At 35.4% G+C, this 21394-nt stretch overlaps 1 long non-coding RNA gene across 4 annotated transcripts in view; it reads left to right on the top strand.

Annotated features, from left to right (window-relative positions):
* LOC117796434 overlaps positions 1-21394 on the top strand; it is a 328247-nt gene that overhangs the window by 153901 nt on the left and 152952 nt on the right. The window contains exon 5 of one of the 4 annotated variants that reach the window (XR_004620954.1): positions 14328-14443. The exons of 2 other annotated variants lie outside the window; for them this stretch is intronic. This is a non-coding gene — a long non-coding RNA (uncharacterized LOC117796434). Of the gene's footprint in view, positions 1-14327; positions 14679-21394 lie in introns of those variants that run through there. One more of the 4 variants, XR_004620953.1, reaches the window with a different exon arrangement.

Below are 21394 nucleotides of genomic sequence, written 5' to 3'. Positions count from 1 at the left end.
GTAGAATTTTTACGTAGTAAATATGCTGGAATAATTTTACATAGTTCTGCCAAGTCAGTGACAGAGTGTTCTCAACTAAAACATCTGAAATAGTAGATTTTCCTAAAGCTTTTTCTGAAGAGCATTTTGTATAACTGTGTTAAGTTAAAAGTGTAGAACTCTTCAAATCACATAGGGAAAGCTCGTTTTAGAGAGAAGGTTATTAACCATGTTAGAAAACCCAGGAGGCGTTTGTTTTTAAAGATCTGTGACCAAAGACTCTAATTCCATAGATTTGTAGCAGGGCCTGCAACCCCCGCGACTGTATACCTGAGCTCAGCACACAGGGAACCACAGCAGGAATCTGTATTTTTTAAAAGCTTTTTAAAAAATAATTCCTATATAAACTTGCATTAGAAACTATTTTGGGGGGCGCCTGGGTGGCACAGTCGTTAAGCGTCTGCCTTCGGCTCAGGGCGTGATCCCGGAGTTCTGGGATCAAGCCCCACGTCAGGCTCCTCCACTATGAGCCTGCCTCTTCCTCTCCCAGTCCCCCTGCTTGTGTTCCCTCTCTCGCTGGCTGTCTCTCTGTCAAATGGGTAAATAAAATTTAAAAAAAAAAAAAAAAGAAACTGTTTTGGAGTTATGGTGAACTATCTAGATATTTATCTTTTCTATGGCTATCCTGATTGACTTTTCTCCTCTTAATGAGGTTATGCTTAATTCAGTCTATCCGTCTGTTAAACATTTATGTGAGCACCTTTTCTGTGCCCACATTGCATTTGGAAGGGGCCGGAAAACAGTGGAGCTACAGTAGTGACAAGGCATTTGTGGCTTGCATCCACAGGACCCACAGGACTGTAGCAAACAAATAGTTCTTAATGGGCAGGCAAACACTCTTGAGGTTATCCCCTCAAGGCTCAGCACAGAGGGGGCAGACAAAAACACCCATCTCCCAGTCTTTCCCACACAGGAATGTGACTGCAGACTTCACAAACTGTGGCCTGAGGGTCTGACTGATTTGTAATTTAGCACACTTCTAAGGGATGGTTGTAAACTCCCCTGAGTACAGAGGAGTAGAGGAGTCTGGGGCATTCCCTCCCTGCTTTCTCCACTGTCTCTTTAAGGATAAATCCAGATCACCAGCATTTCCCTGGAAAGATCTTTTATACACCTCTGGCACCTGAGCTGTTGTGACTGCTGCCCCAGGGCCGGGCACCTGACAAGCCTGGCTCTGACAGCCATGAGGCTTACATGCAGAATCCCACCGTAGAGTCATCAACAAAGAAGCAGTTTTTAATGAGCTCAGAAACATTCACCCCTACCCCCCCCACCGCCAGGAGCAGATAAAACTCCCCACCTTCCAGTTTCTCTGTGGAAGGGGCTTTACATAATTTCCAAGCTCCTGCTTGAGGGTGTGGATTCTAATCATCCTGCACCTAGGTGTTAACCTGTGGGACACTGATGGGTCTTGGCACACCTTCAACTGCTGGGAGCCACTAAGAAAAATGATGGTGGCTTGGACAATCACAACAGTTTGAGGTATGACTAGGATTTGGGGCCAAGCTAATAGAGGGTTAATGTCCAAAATATACAAGGAAAACATACAAGTCAATAGCAAATAATAATAATAATAATAAAAAAATAAAAATGGGCAAGGAACTTAGACATTTAAAAAAAAACACATACAAATGACCAGCAAGTACATGAAAAGATGCTCAAAACACTAATCATCAGTGCAAATCAAATGCACATCAAAACCACAATATCACCTCATACCTGTTAGGATGTCTTTTATCGAAATAACACGCTGTTGAGGATATGAAGAAAAGGGAAGTCGTGCACTGTTGGCGGGGATGCAAACTGGTACAGCCACTATTGAAAACAATATGGGGATTCCCCAAGACATTAATAATTGAGCTACCATATGATTCAGCAGCCCTACTTTTGGTTATATCTCTGAAGGAAATGAAATCGCCATCTCAAAATCACCCTCTCTCTGTTCTTTCATGTTCGTTGCAGTATTATTAACAGTAGTCAATGTATGGAGACAAGTGTTTGTTGATGGCTGGGTGGATAAAGAAAATGTAGTACATATACACAATGGAACATTATTCAGCCTTAAAAGGGGAAATCCTGACATAAGCAACCAGGTAGATGACACCTGAGGGCATTATGCTAATAAGCAAGACAAAGAAAGATGAATAGTTCAAGGTATCATTTACATGTGAAACAAAAAAAGTTGAACTAGAAACAGAGACTAAGGAATAGGGAGAGGCTGGTAAAGAGGTTACAACATGACTAAGGTCTGTGGCTCTAATGTGTAACTAGGTGACTATAGTTGATAACGCTATATTGTTGAATTGAAACTTAGAGTAGAATGTCTAAGTGTTCTCACCAAAAAAAAAAAGGTAAGCTGTATTGTGATGGATGCATTAATTAATTCAATGGTGGTATTCCTTTCACAATGTATACTTGTAACAAATCATCACGTTGTACGCTTTAAATATCTTACAATTCTATTTGTTAATTATACTCAATAATGTTGAAAAGAAAAAAGAAATTGTTTCAGAATCCCAAACGTGTTTTGAAAGTTTGATTATTTAATCCTACGGTATTTACAAATCACAACTTCTCCCTTGAAAATCATCTCTTTATGTTTAAGCTTTAAAGAACAACAAACAGATTTTATTTAAGTTGCCTATTTATATACATACTCATTACATCAACAATTTTCAGTCATTTTTAATCACCAATAACTGATTAATTAATGTCAAATCAAATAAATGCTACAATCAAATCAATTTTTTTAATTCATGATAAAAATTACTTTTAAAGCAATGGTGGGTTTTTTGTGGTTTGGTTTCCTTGTTATTGTTTGGTTTCCTTGTTATTGTTTGTTTGTTTTTGTATGTTTCATTTGTATAGCGACTGTCTATTTCACTTGTGTAACCGTGAACTTAGATTTATTATTTAGCTTCAAAATGGAAAAAAAAGACTGAGGAAAATACTTTGCCATAGTGATTTTAAAACTTGGTTTATAAAATTTTGTTTTGTGAGTGGATGCCTCAGAGGTGAGTGGCTGTTTGAGAGTAGCTTAAAGCAGAAGAGACTCAATAAAAATGGCAGACCGTTTACATAAGGTTACATTCCTAACTTTATACTTTCAACTATATCAGCTCTAGGGAATGGGAAGCACATGTATGTACTTGGTTAGCCATTATTTAACAGAAGACCTTAAATAAAATTGGGTACGTTGCTTTCTTCAGTTTGCATTGCGTCATGAACTTTTCTATTCAATAAGCTTCATATTTATTTAAAGTCTGAGTCAAGATACTGCTCTAAATCTTAATCATTCACAGATTGTTAGATTTTAAGGCAGCTTCTATGTTTTCACTATTATAAACAATTCTGTAGTAAACATCTTTATGGGTATACTTTTCCTTGTATGTTAGATTATTTTCTTTAGATGCCAGAATGGAGTTTTATGGATGAAATGCAGGAACATATTTAAGGCTCCTGAGACACACTGCCAAATTATTTCCTAAAAAAGTTTCTGGCAGTTGCAGCTGAAATATATAAACCCAATTGCATTATCATGTTGACTTTCCTCTTTTTGTTGTTTAGTTTTTTGTTCATTATTCTTAAGAGAAATACAATTTATATATAGCAAAATTTGTCTGTTTTAGTTGTACAATTTGTTGAACTTGTCAATTGTAGATTGAGTGTAACTGCAACCACAATGAATTTATACAATATTTCCATCACCCTAAAAAGTTATCTTGTGCATCCATGTAGTAAGGTAGATACCACCTACCCTCAGCCCTACAAGCTGTTGATTTTATTTCTGTTGTTATAATTTTTCTTTTTTCCAAATTAACATATAAATGGAAACATATGGTTATGTAACATTTTTCAACTCGTTTCTTTTACTTAGTTTAATGCTAAGAACATCATGTTGTTGATGTATCATTAGCTTGTTCCTTTTTTGCTTAGTAGTGTTCTCTTCAATGGTTGAACCACCATTTACATATTCATTCATCAGTTGATGGAATTTGAACTGTTTGAAGCTTTTAGTGGTTATGAATGTAACTTTTATGAACATAGAAGTACAGCTTTTTGTGTGGAGATGTTTTCAACACTTGTAAAAATACTTCGGTGTGGGATGGTTGGTTCATATATTATGTATATATTTAACTTTCTACCTCATTGCCAAAGTGCTTTCTGAAGTGGCTATCCCATTTTCCATTCTCATTAGCAACCTGTGGGAGGTGCAAACGTTTTACATCCTCACCAGTAATTTTTTTTTCTTTTTGTAATTTTAGCCAAGCTAGTAGGTATGTAGTGATAGCTCACTGAGATTTAAATTTGAATTTTCCTAATGATTAATGAGGCCAAACATCTTTTCTTCTGTTTATTTGATATCTACAGGTTCTTTTGTGTGTGTGTGTGTGTGGTATATGAAGTTTCTCTTCAAAAATTTTGTCCACTTATATTGGATTGAGTGTCTTATTATTATGTGTTTTAAGAGTTCTTTTGAGAGCTAAAAGTTTTAATTTTGAACTATAAGCTATCAATTTTTATTTTGTGGTTTGTGCCTTTGTGTGCTTTATAAGAATATTTGCTTTCCGCAAGATCACATAGATTTTCTCCTATATTTTCTTCTAGAAGTTTTATATCTCTAAGTTTCACAGTGAGATCTATGATAAAATTGGAGTTAATCTTTTCTTTGTATATGATGTGTGGGAAGAGAAGGGGCGAAGCATTTTTTTTTTCTTTTTTTCCATAGCACATTTTGTTGAAAAGGGTATGCTTTGTTTCTAGAATTAAGTTGGCACATTACATTTGTCAAAAATCAATTGACCATCGATATGTGGGTCTTTTTTGGACTCTCCATTTTGTTTCATCAATCAATATGTCTATTCTGCCACTAAAACCACACTGTCTTGATTACTGAAGCTTTATAGTAAGGCTTGAAATCAGGGAGTGTGTCCTCCAAATTTGTTCTGCTTCAAATTGATTGGGCTCTAGGGGCATTGCTTTTCCATGTAAATTATAGAATCACCTTCCCAATATAAGCCTTCGTGGACTGTGATTAGTAGTTTTTGGAATCTATATGTCAATTTAAGAATAATTAACAATCTAACAATATTGAGTTTCCTAATCCATGAATAGAGTATATCTCTCAGTTTATTTAGATCGTTTTAAATTTCTCTCTTCAGTGTTTGTTACTTCCAGTATAAAATTATTCCACATACTAGTTAGAAATATTTCTAGGTGTTTTGTGTTTCCTTTTACATGCTATTATAACTTATAAAGGTTTTAAAATTTATTTCAATATCCAGTTGTTCAATACTAGTATGTAAAAATATAATGGAATTTTGTAAATTGATGTAGCCAGTGACTCTTCTAAACTTATTTATAATTTCTAGAAGATATTTTGTAGGTTCCCTTCAATTGTATTCATAGATGACTGTGATTCTGTGCAAGTAATTATAATCACGTTTCTTCATTTCAAGTCTGTATGCCTTTTAATTCACTTATCTCATCTTATCACAAGGCTAGGACCTCCCATAGTGTTGGATAAAAGTCGTGAGGTTGGACATCTTATCATTCACTAGCATACGGGAAAACCCTGTTCTTTTACTCTTAAGTATGCCATCAGTTATCGGGTTTTGTAGATATCCTTTATCGAGTTAAGGAAGTTCCCTTTTATTGTTAGATTGCTGAAAGATTTTTTTTTAATAGGTTTTGAATTTTTTCAAATTCTTTTATTATAACTACTGAGATAATACAATTTCCCACTACATTGTTTTGATATAGTGAATTACAAAATTGATTTTCAAATAGTGAAATTTGTATTTCAGGGACAAATATCACTGATTCTTTTATATGTCTCTAAATTTGATCTGCTAATGATTTCTTAGAGAATTTTATATCTATGTTCATGTGAAGATATTAGATCATATGAAGCTTTTTTTTAATACTCTCTTTGTATTAATCTATTTTAAATTTTCTTATAACGTTCTTGTTTGGTTTGGGAATCAGTAGACCTCATATAATGAGTTGGAAAGTGTTCTCTCATCTTTCATTTTCTGAGGAAGTTTGTGTAAAATTTGCATAATTCTTGATATGTTTCATGAATTCATACATGCTGCCACCTGGGCCTGGAGTTTACTTGGAGGGAAGGCTTTAAGCTATAAATTTAAATTGCTTAAAGGATATCAGGTTATTTTGGTTGTTATCTCCTTCCTGAGTGAGCTTCAGTAGTTTGTGTATTTCCAGAAATTTATTCATGTCATCTAAGTTTTAAAATTTCTTTTTTTTTTAATTTTATTTTATTATGTTAATCACCATACAGTACATCCCCAGATTCCAATGTAAAGTTTGATGCTTCATTAGTTGCGTATAACACCCAGTGCACCTTAGCATAATGTTCATAATATTGTGTTATTATCCTTTTAAGACCTACAGTTATGGTCTCTCTTTTATTCTTAATATGGAAAATTTTTACCTAGTTTTTTCCCCCCTTCAGCACATTGGCTAGAGCTTTATCAATTTGACTGAACTTCTGAAAGAACTAGTTTTCAGATACATTGATTTTATTTTTTATTGTTTATTTTTATTTCATTAATTTCTGCTCTTTATTATTTCCTTCCTTTTGATTGCGTTGGTTATAGTTTTCTTTTTGTAGTTTTTAAAAGTGATGGCTTAGTTTTGATTGGAAATATTTCTAATACAATAATTTGATATGATTATCTCCATGTGCTGCATTATCTAAAATGTCCCTCAAGTTTGATAAATTGTATTTTTATTTTAATCCACCACAAAATAATGTGTAATCCTCCCCCCCTTTGAATTATGGGTTAGTTAGAATTGTGTTGTTTAAATCCAAATACGTGGGATTTTCAAGATTCTTCCTGCTATCAATATTTTCATTCCATTGTGGCTAGATAGATTACTTTGTTTGATTTAATTCTTTTAACATAGTTAATGATTGTCTTATGTCCCATACTATGGTCTATCTTGGTGAATATTCTCTGTGTACAATGAAAGAATGTGTATTCTGTTCTTTTGATGTGACATATTCTTTTGATGTGAAGATCAAATTGATTGATAATGTTATTCTTTTATATCCTCTCTATCCTTAGCTATTTTCTTTGATTATTGAGAAAGAAATTTTTCAGTCTCCAACTATAATGGTTGATCTGTCTCTTTCTCCTTTTAGATGTGTCAGTTTCTGTTTCATATATTTTGAGGATCTGTAAGATGAGTACATAGTTAGGATTGTTATGTCTTCTTAAGGAATTGATTTCATTACCAGCACAATACCATGGTTTCAGAGAGTCTGGCAGAAGACACAAGATCCTTGGGTCAGAAACAAAGCCTTTTATTACTCACAGCAAAAAAAATACATGAGCTTCATGTTTACATCAATTTCCACTAAGTGCAAGGCAAAAGTAAGCCCAGGTGGATGCCGTACACTCAGTGAGCTTGTGTACATATGAGGAATCCTGAACTTAGGAAACTTCACTCTCATAAAGACGGCTGCTAGGTAACTGGCCCAACAGTTTCCCCAGAGGATATTATCTTTATTATCCTGGGCAGCAAAAAATCTTTCTATGCCCTGGAACTGGAAGGAGACACTATGTCTATCTTTCAAGGCTGTTTACTGTACAAACATCTTTAAAAGGATTGTCTATAGTAAAAGCTATCAAAACATGTGAGGATATGTTAGAGACCCATGGAGAATTGTTTCCTAACAGTGTCCCACTTTATGCCTAGAGATACTCTTCATTCTGTATTCTATTTTTTGTATTAATATAGCCAGGAGCTCTTCCTTTTGATCAGTATAGGCTTGGCATGTATTTTTCATCCTTTTACTTTTAACATAGCAATATCTTTATTTAAAGTGGCTTTTTTGTGGGAAGCATTTGGTCTTATTTATCCAATCTGACACTCTGCCTTTTAGTTGAGGGATTTAGATAATTTATATTAAATGTAATTATTAAGGGGTGCCTGGGTGTCTCAGTTGGTTAAGCATCTGCCTTCAGCTCAGGTTATGATCTCAGGGTTCTGGGATCCAGCCCAGCATCAGGCTCCCTGCTCAGTGCAGGGTCTGCTTCTCTCTCTCCCTCTACCCCTCCCCCAGCTTGTGTGCTCACTCTCTCTCTTTCTCTCTTTCAAATAAATAAATAAATAAATAAATAAATAAATAAAATCTTTTAAAAAGTAAATAAATGTAACTATTAAAATAAATGAATTTAAATCTACTAGCATACTATCATTTTCTATTTGCATCATCTATTTTTTCCCTTTGTTGTTATTTTTCTATAGTTATAACATAGTCTTACTTCAAATTATACCACTGCAAATTATATTATTCCACTTAACTTCATTTTACAACTATATACTTCCACATACTTCTATTTCCTCACTTCCAGCCAATTTGCTATTTTGCTACATTTTACTTCTATATGTATTAAAAACACTATAGTGTATTGTTATTTTTTACTTAGATACTTATTTTTTTAGTCAATTAAAATAAGAAAGAAATCTCTTGTGCTTAATTTAATTTATATGATTTCTTGGATTAGTTATTTATATAAATTCAAGTTTTCATATGGCATGTTAATTCTCTTCTGCCTGAAGTACATGCACTAATATTTCTTATAGTGCAGGTATGTTGGCAATGAGTTCTCTAAGCTTTTGTTTGTTTGTCTGTCTTTATCATTACCTTTTTCTCTGTTTGTCTGAAGTTTAATTTATTCCTCTCTCTAGTTTATTGATGTGACAACTTTGGTTATTGCTTTTAGATCTCTCATTATTTCTAATATATGGATTTAATGCTATAAATTTCCCTTAAACACTGCTTTTGCTGCATCCCACAAATTTTGATAATTTTGTATTTTCATTTTCATTTGATTTTTAAATTCCTCTTGAAACTTATTTGTCCCCTGTGTTACTTAGAAGATTGTTGACTAATTTTCAAGGGGAGGTGGACATTTCTTGTGCTTTTTTACATCTTAAGTGAAACCAGAACTTTGGTTTAGCTATAATTTTTTTTTTCCTCCTAGAATGATTGAACCTTGTTCCATATATTTATTGCTTTATTTATTTCATTGACTCAAGCACACTTAAAAAAAAATTAACAATGAAATTAAGATGTCTCTTACAATTGAACTCCTTTTTCAATCATAGTCGATCAGGCCATTTTGTGTACTATTGTCTGAGTAAAGACATAATTATTATTGCAAGTATGGGTGTCTCATTTGGTGGGGATGGGAAACATGGAAATAATATACTAGTGAAACAGTTTTCAAACAGTACATAATGTGGTATGAGCAGCAGGAATTGCAAAACAGAAATGTGTAACAGATTCCTGAAATTGAAATCAAAAGGAGAATGTTCCTACATAATTGCAAGATGGTTTAAAAACTGAGTACCAATAGCTTTGATTTCCTATACAGACACTTAAGAAATGGTGCACCACCAATATTCTTCTGAATGAATGATATCATGGGAGACAACACGGACTCAATGACGGACTCAAAGTGATTAAGAAGACTCAGATTCTGAATAGGAAGGTACTTTAGGAATGCCTTAACCTATATCATTTACTGATTTTTTTTCTTTTTATATAGACAGGAGACAAGTATGATCAAAGTTAATGTTTATATAAGTCTAAAAGTGTTTTTTTTTAGTATTTAAAGTTAAGTCCAAGTGATTAGAAGGCATTATGTCACTTGATTTGATGATTTTTTTTCTTTCTCAGCTCTACAAAAAATAAGGTGCATAAGAATGGTATGAGATTCAGTAAAATATATTCATTAATAAATGTTCTTTCATATGTAGTAATTTTTAACGATATGTTTTTTAACTACATTCATCTGTTGTGACCTCTCATTTTCTTCCAAACAAAATACTACAATAGCAATTTCGTCATCCCCCATGTGAATATTTATTTCAAACCCTTAAATATTTACTTTAACGTATAATCATCTATATATTTTGCCTACATAACACAATACAATTTCATCTAAAAAATACTAGCCAGAATCAAAGACCATCAAAACAAGAAAGAAGAAAGGAAGAAAGGGATAAAGGCAGGCTGGCATTTCTTCTTAAGAGCAGATTTCATTATTTAGACATTGCCATAGCAATGAGATTCATCAAATATTCAAAGCTTTGTTTGATATCAAAGTATAACAATTGTAAAAATGGAATATTATTGCTTTAGCAGAAAGAGTAACTTCTAGATAAATTTCTGACATAAGTGTAATTGCCCTGTGCTTCCAACCTGTGACAAAGAAGGCTGTAATGGTACGAGTAAAACCTTTAGACACTTTATTTATTTTAGAATTTTGTTGAATCTCCACTTTTTTTTTTTTAAGAAAAATATTTCTCTCCCTAAACTTCTTGGTTTTTTATTTGACTCACTATTGCTATTCTTGTCAAGAACTTTAGAAACTCTAATGATGGAAGGCACTCTTGGTCTGGCCTTGCTTATAGAGTCAGAACTGGGAATCTGTTTCCATTTTCTCTTACTTATCAGCTGAGTGGCTTTTGGCAAACCAACTAACCTCTCTGTTCCTATTTCTTCAATTGTAGGATGAGATTAATATGATAATCTTTTATAGAATACTTCTTATTCAGGTAATATATTAAACACTTTCTGCATATTATTCCATTCAATTTCTACAAACCTATGGAGAAGGCACTATTATTATCTGTATTTTATAAATGAAGCGCTATCAAGGTCACTATAGAGTTAAATGAAAGAAGGCACTGAGTGTGATGGTAATTATGTCAGAGATGACAACAAAGACAGAAGTGTAATAGTGATAACAATGACAATGATAAAATTTCTATGCGTCAGCATTATGCCATCATCTTAGATGAATATGATTGTAACTATTAGAAATATAGCATCAACAGTTTACTTAATAAACATTTATGGACAGCCTTTTAGGGCCAGACCCTTAAGGCATAAAGACTAAGATATAATGCATTTTCAAGGAGTCTCTAGATTAGTAGGAAAGGGAAAATATGATCAAAAGGGAAAAATAGTAAGAAAAGAAATGATGAAGGAGGGAAGGGAGGAAATCAGGAGGAGAAAGCAGAGAGAAGATCAAAGAAGAAGGAAAGGAAGGCAGGGTAATCTTGTAGGAATGCAGTTGGCTTCATTTGGATTGCACAATGGGAGGTATATTCCAATCTCACATACATGCCATGCATCAGCGCCTATATTCAGAAATCAGCTGCTGGGAAGACACGTGTAAACACAGCAGAGCATTTTTCTTAAGGACGTGTGGTGATGCATAGCGCCTGTCAAACTGGAATCTGGCTTTATGCAAAATGACTGCTGGATTACTGGTCCTAATTCAGTGTGCCATCTGTAAAAAAAAAAAAAAAGCACTGTAGCACATATGTGCACGATTGATATGAAATGATACTAAATTATAAAATCCAGTGAGAACAAGATGGATTTTTTTCATTCATGCTGCGACCAGGTTTTTTTTTTTCCCTAAATATGCATAACTAAGGATTATGGAAAAGATGGGGATGGATACTGAGAGAGAAGAGAGAGGGGGAAAAAAGGGCAGAGACAACATAGTAACTTCCAGCTGCTTCAAATCCTTTGGAAAGAGGTTTGGTACAAATTCTATCAAGAAAAATAGGTGCATTCAATCACTTTAGATACATTTTGTGTCGACCCAGTTAATATGTCAAAATGTTCTGCTTTAAGCAAGAAGACAGAAAAGCTTTTGCAACACCACAAAGGGGCATCTTAATCCCATCACTCCTTTGTCACCCTCCAAGCAAATAGCATTATGTAAGCATCTGATTTGCATCAGGGGGCGGCCTTGATTTCTGAGAAGACTGCTTGCAATTCAAAAAGCTCCATGCACAATGTTGCCTTTCATGTGATTCCTTATGGTGTGGTTGATAATGATCATAATACTCTTTTCCCCAACAGAGAACGCTGAGGCTATGCTGCAGAATCAAACTTTGTCTCTGCGCAAGTTAGGGAGTATATGAAGATTGAGAGAGATGAGTCTTCATATTTTATGACTTCTGACCTGGATTAAGAAAGTTTGCAAGAGGGCATTAGGTCACATAGAGGCAAGGCTGAACTGATGGCCTAGAAATGAAGACTGGGGCAGTTTGAAAAAGGGAAGGAGGAAGCAAAAATGGGAAGAGTGAGAGGCAACAAGAGGGGAGAGAGAAGAGACAGCAGACAGAGAGAGAGGCATAGAGACAGAGAGAAGACAAAGGAAAAATAGAAGTTTCTTGGGCTAGATCATGGGGTAGGAGAGTAATCTTGCAACCCTTGAGAAGGTCAAAAGTTCATATGAAATTCATCAAGTGCTCATTTCCCTAATTCATTCCTCTCAGCTTTTTGATGCTGGTTATGCCACAGGATCTTGTAAAGCCTGGGGTTTTCTTTCTGTTTCCTACTTTGAATAGTTAAATAGCAACCATCTCCTTTATAGTCCTGTACATCTTAATTCTGTTTCCATCTGAGCTGAGTTGTTAAAAAATTAATAATCTAGAGCTGTTTCCTGTTTGGCTTGCTTATTTTTTAACAGAAAATATTTGATGTACTTCTTAATGTGATGGGCATGGCTCTGGGTCCCTAACTTGGACCTTCCAAGTAGGGTGGCCTCAGTGTTAGAAGCAACTTTCAAACACAGACGTATCTGCAAATGTGACAGAAATGAGTAGAGATACCACTGATATTTGGGGAGGATAAGGAGAAATAATACAAACAATGGCTGTCAACCACAAGGACCTTGAGAACAGGGTTCGTACATGTTGTAGCTGTCAGCACAAAGCCAGGTGCAGGACAATGAACAGAAAAGATGCTCCATGTTCATCATCATTCACTCAAAATCATGAACTCATTGCCTTGGTGCCTGTCATGGAAACAAGCACAAAACAAAATTCCTCATCTCAGGTTACTTAAGGTCAAGCAGGGGTGACCCAGGGAAACGGGCAGAAGAAACGTAAATAACTCTAAGATGTTGCCCTCCTATAACTTTTATGTTCCCAGTTTGTTCCAAACAGCATGCAATATTTTGGAGATAGGAAAATTATATAGAGTTTCTCAACTTGACATTATTAACATTTTGAGCCCGATAATTCTATGTGAAGCGGGCTGTTCTCTTGTGTATTGAAGGGTGATTAGCAGCATCCTTGACCTCTATGCACTAGACGCCAGTAGCAACCCACCCCCAGTTGTAACAACCAAAAATGTCCCCAGACATTGTCAACTGTTTCCCTGCGGGGAAATGCCTCCAGTTGAAAAACATTGCTGCAGAGCATTCTTTTTTTCTGATGCCTCTTTGGATTTTTGCTGGATCAGCCTTTGTTATTTTTTATCATAAATGCAGTCAAAGTGGCAAATTCCCGGACCTCCTCTGAACTCATTCTCTCCCTCTACAGTATGGGAGCACAGGGGCACTCCATTAGAGACTACATTCCTAGCTTCCTTTGCAGGTAGATGTAGCCGTGTGACTTCATTTAGTAACTAAGTAAGCTATTAGTGACACTTGTAAGCATTGGCATTGAAATAAAGAGCAGCCAAACTCTTCTCTACTTATACTTCCTTTTTACTGAGAGCTGGAGCATGGACAGGAGTGACCCAACTTCAATAATGCAAGAAAGGTAACATCCTAGAATACTTAAGCTACTGTCTCTTTGACATAGAAACTTAGCCTTTCTAGTCCCATCTGTTAGAATTCTGATAGCTGTAGAATATATGGATAATTTCATGAGCATATATATTTTATACCCACGTGCACACACACATATGATCAATATACAAAATTCTGGTTAGACAAAACACTTAGGAAGAGCAAAATATGTAAGTGCATGTGCATATAAGAATGTTTCTGAAAAAGCTATAGGAACCTAGATAATGGAGTAATTAATTCTGCCAATGTGGCTTCTGGGCCATAAGTGATGAATAAGTTTGTCAGAAAGATTAATGAACCAATGAAAGATTGTGCTCTGGTTTCACAACTCCAAAGGCTTTCATCCAGAAAGAGATGGTGGTAGCCACGTAGACAGACGGCTGCAGTGACCATCTGAGTCACGCTGACATTCTGTTTTAGGCAAATCACTTCGCTGCACTCCCACCTCACACCAGGATGATCACCAGACTTCTGGAAGTGACAGGTGTTTTAGCATAGACAACGGACAACTGAATACCAAGTGTTTTGATTATAAGAGCTCTATGTTTCTTTTGCCACATGCAGAGAGTCTCTGAAAAATACGTTAAAGAGAACGTGATGGTACTTTTAATGTTGCATCTTTCTATGTGCTCTTCCTCTATTTTCCAGGGATCGGGATCGTGTGTCACATGGATTGTCCTCTCTGAGTTAAATGCTTCCCTCTAAAGCGTAACATTGCCATCCAGCCAAACAAGCTCACATTTGAAATTATACTTCTTTCAAAGGTACATCATGATTCAAATGCATTTTCTTAAGTTAAACTAAACTCACACTGCTTCATGAAAATCAATATGCATTTTCCAGCTTATTTGCATAATGGAAGGAATTAGCTACATGAAAAAGGAATTGAGCTGTCCTGGAATCATTTTTTTCCTAGAAATTTGTATTCTCTCAAATTGAAAAAAGCTGTATCTATCACATTTTTAAGGTGGGTTACAATTATATCTCACTGTAATGAATTCCAACATTTCTTATACATTAATAAATCAGTGAAATTTCTCATGAAACCTTACCATACTTATCTTTCACCACATTTTTCAAATATAGTTGGTGTTTTTCCAGTGCGCTGTACTCATAAGTTCTCACATCCTTGAATTTACGTAATATTCTAATGATTCCTGGTATCAACTTTTCTTACTTATTTTATTTTTACTATACACACTGAATCTCTTTGAAAAAAAAACTTTAAGAAGTTTTATTCAAACCACCCCCCAAAAAGATTTGTCTCTGTCCTTTTTTCCTGTTAGATAGTGGCAAAACATCCTGTCTCTTAACTTAATCCTTTCTTCTAGCAGCAATTCAATAATGTTAATTCTTTGCTTTGAAGATACCATGTGCTCCTGTTTCATTCACATTTAACTCTTTGATGGATATTGTTTACAAAGTAGTAACACTCTGGAATTTAAATGTGAAAGCTGTCAATAATTCTTTCTTAAAAAATTTAATTTTGAAAATCTGCTAAAATATTTAATAAGCCCTTACAATGTAATGTTGATGTTAACTACCCAGATGTGGTCCAGACTTCACAGGTTAAAGGAAGAGTCCCTGAAAAAACTGCCCTATGCCAGACATGAGTTATAAGTTTAGGGGTGTCCAGACCACCCACACTTCTGATCAACTGCCTACCACTTTATGGGCTTCCACTATTCCCTCAGATGCAATAAATCACTGGAATCACTTGTAGAACTTAGGAAAATGCTATATATTTAATTATATTTTTATTATAACAAATGGATACAAATCTGAACCAGTCAAAGAGAGACATATAAGTTAGAGCCTGTGAGCATCCCAAATGTGAAGCTCCCCTGTCTTCAGGAGACGTCACCCTCCTAGCCCATGGATGGATTATTACCAACCAGGGAAGCTCACCTGAATGCCAGAGACCAGAGCTTTAATTGGGGTTTCATTGTGTGGGCATGATTAATTGATTCATTGACCATGGGATTGAATTCACACTCTCCAGTTTCTGCCTACTCCCCTGGAGGTCAGAGGACAGGCAGATATCATGTGATTCAAAGCTCCAACCTTCTGATCACATGATCAGTTTTTCTGTTATGTCTAGCTCCCATTCTGAAACTATCTAGGGACCCACCATGAAGAGACCCACCTTATTTGTATAAACGAGGGTGTGGCCCCAGGGGCTCGCCATGAAAAGCAAAGATAGTCCTATCACTCAGGAAATTCTGAGGATTTTGGAACCCTCTCCCAGGAACATGGGACAAAGACAAGACAAATTCTTTATTATACAACAGCCTTCCTTTTGAAAACGAGCTCATTATTATACATACATTTCCAAAATATTCACTAATTTTAATGTTTTTTACCTACTACTAATCATTAGGAACAAGAGCATAAAAGAAATTTGGGGGGGGGGAGGACCAAGAATAGAGTGTATATGTTAGGAGTGGCCTTGGGCAAAATTGTGAAATAGTTGAACATTAAAATATTAGAAGCTGAAAGGATTTCAGAAATTCTCTACTTCTAGGTTTTTTTGTTTTTTGTTTTTCGGTTTTTGTTTTTGTTTTTTTTTGTAGAAAAAAATATGTGTGGAGAATTAAGTGATTTGTCCTATGTAGGAGAGAAAAATTAACTCTCAAATAGAAATCAAAAATCAAATCTCCCAGCTCTTTCCATGGTACTGCTCAAGTATTTTTCTGGAGCCTGCCCCAACTCTTCATTCAGGGCCCATTCCTCCTACTTTCTCACCTTTTGGGAGACTTGATAATACTGAGCGGTCTTCTTTCCCCATTGTTTTCTTCTACCTCTCCTTCTTCGGTCCCTTGCCACCCCAGGGGGCCAAAAAAATGAACTATAAATTCACTTTCCCGCAAGTTCTGATCTTTGAAACCTGGCAAGGGCAGAAATGTGTTAATTAACTCATTTACATCTCTCCTAGACAGCATGATACCTTAATCAGTTTCTTAAAATTAACCTGCTAGATTGGTGTTAATGAAGAGACTTTCAGAAAGGAGGCCCTTGCCACCTTTGTGTATACAGGTGGTTTTATATGCCTCAGAAGGCAGAATCTGAGCAAGTTAAAAGGAATTCTCTTTTACAGATTGGGTGGTTAACTGGGAGTACTGCTTAATGTGGTAGGAGAAGGAATCAGAATAGGAGAAATGCCTGCTGTCTGATCATCTCCTGGTATTCTTCCTCTTCTTCTCCCAGAGTAAAGAGAGAGTAGAGAGTTCTTCCTACCCTGCAATGTAAAACTGATCTGAAACACAGAGCTGAATCTGTCAGTGCCTCTCCATAGCCTTCAGTCTGCTTAACTTTGCATGCAGTGGTTTTCTTGACCTGGCTTCTGTCTTTCAGCCTAATCTCTAGCCAATCCAACCAATATCACTTTGTGCCTATCAACCATATTATGCTACTCCATGCCTTCCACACGCTGTTCCTTCTTCCTGGAATTCTCTTCTGCTGATCCTCCTGGACCCCTTTAATGCCTATAGGTAACTCCTTGAAAAATCGGCACAAGATGACTTCTTTTAGTATTCCCCTAATACTGAGATTTAATTAAGGTATCCCTCTTCTAGTCTCTTTTAGGAATCTTCAGAAACTTCTCCGTCAGCACTTTGCATATTGTAATCTTTGTAAAGTGTTATCTGTCTCTCCCAAATGGATTATGAACTTCCAAAACACAAGAGCTATGTGTTGCTTGACTTCATATCTTCAGAACCTGGCATAGAGCATGAGCTAAATTAATGTTTGATGAATGAATGAATGCATGCATGAATAATACATACCATTATCCATCCACCTTTATCTTTCCTAGAAAATTATGAAAAAAAATTCCTAGAGAATTATGAAAAGGTGTTTTAGATGTAGACATTTAAAAATAATATCTACTTTAGGCTTTGGAAGAATCAGTAACTTTAATCAAACTGTGTGTGCGTGCGTGTGTGTGTGTGTTTGCATGTGCATGTGTGTGTGTGGTGTGTGTGTAAAATCTCTCTCTCAATTCCTCAGTGTTCACAAGAAATTATTTTGAAATCGCATTTCACATCATGAATTTTTTTTCCAAGAGAATGTGTTATAATCTTTGTTTTCAAATATAAACAGTAGCATTTCAGGGCTCTGCTGAAAGGTAAATGTTAGAAATTCTCATTCTTTGCAGTGGTAAATATTTCAAAAGAACTGAAAGAACAATATTCCCAGCTGCATCCACAATTGCCATAGCCACTATTATATTTTGACAAAATACTCATGGAATTTTGGCAATTTCTTTTACAAATATCACAAGATTGTATTTTTTCCAACTTAAAGGCCAGCGTTTTCTCCTGCCTTCTGCTGTCAGGTTATTGTCTTCTTACATAAACCTATTTCATAATTTACTCAATTCCATACAGTTCACAGAAATTGTAAACAAAACTCTAAGTTCATAGCATTGTAAATTCTCCAAAATCAAAGATAAGCATCTATGGACAAAGCTGTGGGATAGCAGGCTTCTTGCCTCTTCTAAAATTCACTATTGTTACTTGTCCTCACTTCCACAAGACTAGAGCTCTTTGCTTGGATTTTTATTTAAAAGAATATAAATAATGGATGAGTTAGTTGAAGTGAGTAAGGTATTATGTAATACCTAGCTCTTCCAAAAGTGACATTTCCAAAGACAAGAGCTTATATTCAGACTGAGAATATTTTATGGTGTGAAATGTTTGTACACGTGAATGGACAAAGGGATAGCAATTGATTTTTAAAATATAGATTATAAAAATTGACATGTAATAACACAGCAGAATGCAATTATTTATGTCAACTATTTTGGCTTTGCTTATCAGATGTTGGCATCAAAATGATTAAGGATATTTGAATTGTTTGGATTGATATTTAGACTGTTTTTATAGGTTCACTGGTAATACCTTTTGAAAGTTCGGACTTCCATTTTTGTATGCATGTATGTAGGTTCTCTGATTTTACATATCTAGCAGACCTCTGTCACTCCTATAATGATGTTGACAAAATTTACTTGGGCTATCATAAAATCAGCACAAATGGGAAAAATAAATAATGTTGTATGATATATTCCATGGAATTATTAAGAGTTGAGAAACAGTGTAGTTTCCCTTAGCAAGATCGAAGGACCTAAGAACAGTTCTATTTTTTTTTGAATTAATTAAGTAGATTAATATCTTTTGGGGGGTGGCATGTTAAATGTAGGCTCAGTAACACAATTTTGGTGTGTTTGAGGTAATTAAAAAAAATTAAACTCAGAGTGCCTGGGTGACTCAGTTGGTTGGGCATCCAACTCTTGATTTGGGCTCAGTTCATGGTCTCAGGGTCCTGGGATCGAGCCCCCTGCCCCCAGGCGGGACCATGCACTCAGCAGGGCAACTGCTTGAGGATTTCTCTCCCTCTCCTGCTGCCCCTCCCCCGCTTTCCCTCTCTCTCTCTCTTTCTCAATAAATAAATCTTTAAAAAGATTAAACTCATAAACAACACTAATTTTTTTTCTTTTAAGATTGAAATCTCAAATTTTGGAGTACTGTAACCAATAGTCATTTGACTTAAATATATACACTTATGGCAATTTAAGCATTAACCACACTACCTTAACACAGAATATCCATAGTCTTGGGTAAAGTTGCCAAAATATAATAGTATATATTTTAGTATATATTTTTAGATTCATATTGTCATCTTTTGCTGTATAAGCCAGAAGAAATTATATATTGCAAGGTGAGTGCAAAGGTCATTGTGAAAGGTTATACGTTTTTGATATAACTCTTGACACTTGGGATGTATCTTGGTAAATGGCTGGTGAATCATTTTCTGTTGAATCTGTTTTTTTTTTTTCTTTCTTGATAACCAAATTCTGTTCATATAGTCTATTAGAACAATTGGGTAATGTATCTGATATGGTCATTAAAATTGCTAAAACTTAGGTAATGTTGTCCAGGTTTGACAATAATAATCATAATAGTAATTGTTGTTGTTATTATTTTGGTAGAGGTAATACATTCTTTTGGGTGAAAAATAATTGTTGTTTCTCAGTAGGTCTTTTTGTGGGACCAACTTTCATGTTCCCAGCTTTATTCAGGCAATTCAATTACATTCGAAGGAGGGAGGAGCATATATTCAGAGAATACTTGAACAATGCATTTTCCTAAGAGACATTTAGAGCACATACTGGCTGTTTTTCAGGATTTATAGTAACTTAATTCAAATATCTTGCCGATCCTAAGGGTGGACTCAAAACAGGCTATAAATGGCAATAAACACTAAAAGGAGTTCTGCGGTATACTGCCAGTGGAGTGTTTTGTAAAAAGTCTACTCTTCCTATGAATGTTCTGATGTAAAAAGGTTGCAGACCACACTGAGATTGTGGAGGTCAACAAAGGTTAGGAACGCTGAGCTCTGCCAGTGACTTGCTGTGTGGTCTTCAGGAAAGATATTTAAACTCTCAGGGTTTCCACCTCCCCATGTATGGAAGAGAAATAATAACACTTAAATATTTCTCAGAGTATTGCTGTAATTAATTCTTCTGAAATGCTTTGAAATAAGCATCAAAGAGATTCACTTATGTGCTTCAGCTTTTGATTTTATTTGTTAATAAGGGAGAACATATTTTTTATGGAGAAAAAAATTCTCGACAATACAAATGGTAAATTTCTTTGCATTGTATTAAATTTATTCTACATGATTTCATTAAGATCCTTAGAGAATTGGGAAAGCTCCTTTCCATTTCATGTGCATGTCCAGAGATGGTGACCTCCATCCTGTAACCACTACCACCCCCAAATAAGCATCAGACACTATAGATGCAAGATTACATATATTTGGGACATTTTTATGTTAAAAGCTTTCTTGATATTACTTAGGGTTGATAACATTATTCCATTGACTAAAATATGTTGGCCAATTAAAATATCTTCAATGGAAAATAACAGAAAATTCAGACAAGCTTCAACAATGAAAGACATGCTTATTTAATGGCAAAGATCAGAGATGGGAAATAGTAGTAATTGCTTTTCACTAGGCTGTGCTATAGAAAGAATTCCAAAATGCAGTAGTTTACAACAAAGGTTTCTTTGAAGCAGGCTGTTTCTCTACTTCAAGTGTCTACTTTATCCTGGTATGCAGGCTGAAGGGACAACTGCCACCTAGGAGCTCTCAGTGAATAATACAAAGAGAAATGGCACAGCTCTATGCTGATGTTTGAAGCATCTTCTCNGCTGAAGGGACAACTGCCACCTAGGAGCTCTCAGTGAATAATACAAAGAGAAATGGCACAGCTCTATGCTGACGTTCGAAGCATCTTNATGTTTGAAGCATCTTCTCAGAAATCACATGCATTTTTTCAACTCACAAGCAGGTTGCATGGCAAAGGCTGATGTCGATGGGGTGGGTAAATATAATTCTTAAATGGGCAGTGAATATTCTGGAATAATAAGGCAACCTACCACTTAGAATAAAGTTCAGATACCATTTGATAAGGGCCCAGCTCCATTTCCCTGAGTCACCACCCTACTTCATTTACTGGCCTTGACCTCAGATTATCTTTCTCCATGGTAGTAAACTGACAGTCATTCTAGGCCTCCTATCCAGAAATCATCCATCAAAAGGAGAGAACTTCTCTTTTTCCAACCAGCATTAAGAAGGTTGGGTTTCATTTGGTTAGGCCCACTTAAGTCACAGTGCTCAACCCAGAAATCATCACTGGCCAGGGAAGGCCA

This window comes from Ailuropoda melanoleuca, chromosome 15 (genome assembly GCF_002007445.2).
Source record: "Ailuropoda melanoleuca isolate Jingjing chromosome 15, ASM200744v2, whole genome shotgun sequence".
Classification (NCBI taxonomy): Eukaryota; Metazoa; Chordata; class Mammalia; order Carnivora; family Ursidae; genus Ailuropoda; species Ailuropoda melanoleuca.
This window is presented reverse-complemented; position numbering and strand designations above follow the sequence as displayed.